The 3,437-nt window shown below is 36.7% G+C and overlaps 1 pseudogene; it reads left to right on the top strand.

The window, feature by feature from the left end:
* The first annotated feature begins 250 nt into the window (after nt 1-250).
* On the top strand, nt 251-988 carry LOC145642678 (putative mitochondrial protein AtMg00310 pseudogene; annotated as a pseudogene).
* The last annotated feature ends 2,449 nt before the right edge of the window (nt 989-3,437 follow it).

Raw genomic sequence — 3,437 nt, 5'->3', positions numbered from 1 at the left:
GACCCAGAGTATACTCCATTTTGTAAAATCTTGAAACTTAAAAAGCAAAATTTAGTAGCTTGCTTTTTTTCCCTACTAAATGAAAAGATGTGTCTGACAAAATCAATGAGAAATTTTCCAATACTCCATTCTTGTGGGGTCAGCATTTTTTATTTTGTTGGAAACGTATTATCTAAAAGGGAAGCTGTTATCGAGAGCCGGAAAGGAAGTTCTTATAAAATCAGTTATACAGGCTATTCCGACTTATTTGATGGGGGTTTATAAGTTGCCTAATAGTGTCATCGATGAAATTCGATCCCTCACTGCAAGATTTTGGTGGGAAAATTCGGATGCTAGGAGGAGAGTCCACTGGTTAAACTGGGAGGTTATGTGCACACCGAAGTGCTTGGGAGGGATGGATTTTCGGGATATGGGAGTCTTTAATGAAGCACTCCTTGGTAAGCAAGCTTGGCGACTTATCAACAATCCCGGATCACTGTTTGGGCGAGTTATGAAAGGCAAATATTTCCCTCACTCGGATTTTTTAGAGTCCTCTCTTGGCTTTAATGGCAGTTACGCATGGCGTGGAATATGGGGAGCTAAATCTCTTGTAAAAGAAGGGGTGGTCTGGAGAGTAGGTGATGGCTCTAAAATCAGAATTTTTGAAGACCCGTGGCTAGCCGATGAAAAGGGAAGGTTTGTTTTAACTCTAGGGATTGATAGGCTTAATGTGGTCAAGGATTTAATAAATGTTGAAACAAATGATTGGGACTATGAGCTGCTTTTCGAGAATTTTGAAGAGAGCGATGTAAAATGCATTATGACTATACCACTTAGTCTCAGAACTCAGGATGATATTCTGACATGGGCTTTCTCCAAAGACGGGGTATATGATGTGAAATTTGCATATATGATTGAGAAGACTTGTGATTTAGGGGCTTTCCATCAAGTGTGGGTAGATATTTGGGGCCTTGATACGATCCCAAAGGTCAAACTCTTTCTCTGGTGAATTTGCTCCAACTCCCTGCCAACTTGTGCTCTTCTGTATCATAGGCACATGAGGGATTCGGGTCTCTGCCCATGGTGATCTAGTGCTCCTGAAACGCTGCATCATATATTATTTGGTTGTCCGGCTGTGCAAGATTTGTGGGTTGAGTGTGAATGCTCTGAACTTGCTGTCACAGACCCGGCTTTTGACTTAAAGAAACTCTTTTGAGGTGGAAGCAAGGGAATGAGAGGAAGTGCTTAATTGGGGTTGCATTGTTATGGCAGATTTGGGTGCCGTGGGAATGAGAAAGTATTCAATGGAAAAGAAATCCCTCACGTAATAGTAAGAGACAGAGTATTTTGCTTGGTGGAAGATTGTGGTAAGTATGCTGCTAAGGTTGATGGTTCGGTCAGCAAAAGAAAGTGCAAAAGCCCGAAGAAATGGCTCCCTCCTCCCTCTGATTTTGTGAAGATTAACTGCGACGCTTGCTGTAGGGAATAATTTCAAGCCTTTAAATTCCACTAGCTTGAACCCCACTGTGATCATACACTAAAGTACGGTGGCGTCCAAAAGGGAAGAAGATAGAGCAAAAGAGTCGCCAACAAGTTTTTTTTAAGGAACTTGTAAACCATTCACGAGGTGAAGGTTACACCCCTTAACGATCCAAGAAATCGTCAACTCCATAAGGTCTAGAACCAAATAAGGGTTCGGGGATGATGGTACAAATCCAACTTAAAAGAGATTGAACCTGCCATAATAATAGGCCTCTACTTTATTAGGTTAACATGCAATCATTAGGGTTCGTGCGCTTTCTGATTAACATGCAATCATTAGGTTAAACCTAAACCTGTTTAATCTATATTGGTTGAATTTAATGCACAAATAAATCTATTATTGGCGATCACTTGAATTATAATCAAAGTTAACCTAACAAGATTATTAAATATCTCATTAAGCGTGATTACAAGTACCAATTCCCTTTAAACATGCAATAAAATGTGTGATCAAGCAATAAATAATAAGCATCAAGCAACATAATAATAATCATGACAATAATTATAATCGTTATCAAAATAATAATAATAATAATAATAATAATAATAATAATAATAATAATAATAATAATAATAATATTCATAATCATCATAAATTATAACAATTATAATACTTATCATGTTCATGTTAATATTAAAGCGTAATAAAAATAGCAAGATCCTAGGCATGACACTAACAAGATTAATAACAAACCCTAGCATGTCACTAAGCAATAAAAATCAAATATTTAACCCTAACATGATACTAACAATCATAAATATTAGGAAGAGAATAAAAGGCATCATAGCAATCATATTTAATATGAAAATTACCCTAGACATGATACTAGGAATATCATAATAACAATATAAACATGATTTATAAAGTACTTACTTTGATGCTTCGTACCTCTTTCTAATAACAAAATACACACGTTAGTAACTTCAAGGAAAATAATAATCAAAACAATTAAATTAAATAATTGAAAGAGAGATTTGGGACCAAACCCTCAGAAATTAAAACCTTTCACGTCAGGGCGAAGGCAACTTCGAATATGGCTAGGTGTTTCTAGATCTTGTGAATGCGGAATTTTGTATTAAAAGCAAAGTTTTTAGAAGAAAGAAGGAAAGAGATGAATGAATTAAAGAATGCTAATCAAAACTTGTGAATGAGGAGAATTGGTGAATGATAGATGTAGATGATGAATGGTGAGGATTGTGATGAATGGTGAGAATTGGTGATGTATAGTGAGAATTGGTGAATGAAAACGGAGTTTTTAATATGATATATATAGAGAAAATCATCCAAAAAAAGATAAAATATCAAAACAGAGTCTGACGCTCAGAAAACAGAGCTGGCGCCAACCCTGGCTAGCTGGCGCCAGGCGCCAATGGCTAGCGCCAGGCCTGGTTCCAGGCGCCAAGGCCTGGGGTTAGGCGCCAAGCCTGATACCAACGCGTTTTCGAAAATCCGATAAGTTTACCGTACTGGAGGATAAAATCATATAATTCCTTCGAAAATGCTATTTGATTTTGATTAAAACTCTTAAAAGGCAACAAAAGTCAATTTATCAATGCTAATTGAATTAGGAATGAAAAGAACCTTCTAGAAGATTCTAGAAGACTAAAACCATTCCTAATTGCATTAGGAATGATAAATCATATTAGGCCCTCCCCTAGATCATTGGGCCGCATATAAAGCTCAAACCGAGCCTAGTTTAGTAAATTGGCCATAATTTCCTCAATATTTATCGGAATTGGGCTTATAATATATCGTTGGAAAGATTTTTGCAAGCCCAATCCAACTACACTATTATTGGACCCATATCATGGACCAAACAAACTGGATTGGCTATTTTCTTAAAATAAGTTTTCAAAAACAGAGAGAAGAGAAAAGAAATAAAAACTTTCCGCAACACTAGACTTTCCACACTTTC

Source organism: Chenopodium album, chromosome 8, assembly GCF_948465745.1.
Source record: "Chenopodium album chromosome 8, dcCheAlbu1.1, whole genome shotgun sequence".
Taxonomy (NCBI): Eukaryota; Viridiplantae; Streptophyta; class Magnoliopsida; order Caryophyllales; family Amaranthaceae; genus Chenopodium; species Chenopodium album.
This window is presented reverse-complemented; position numbering and strand designations above follow the sequence as displayed.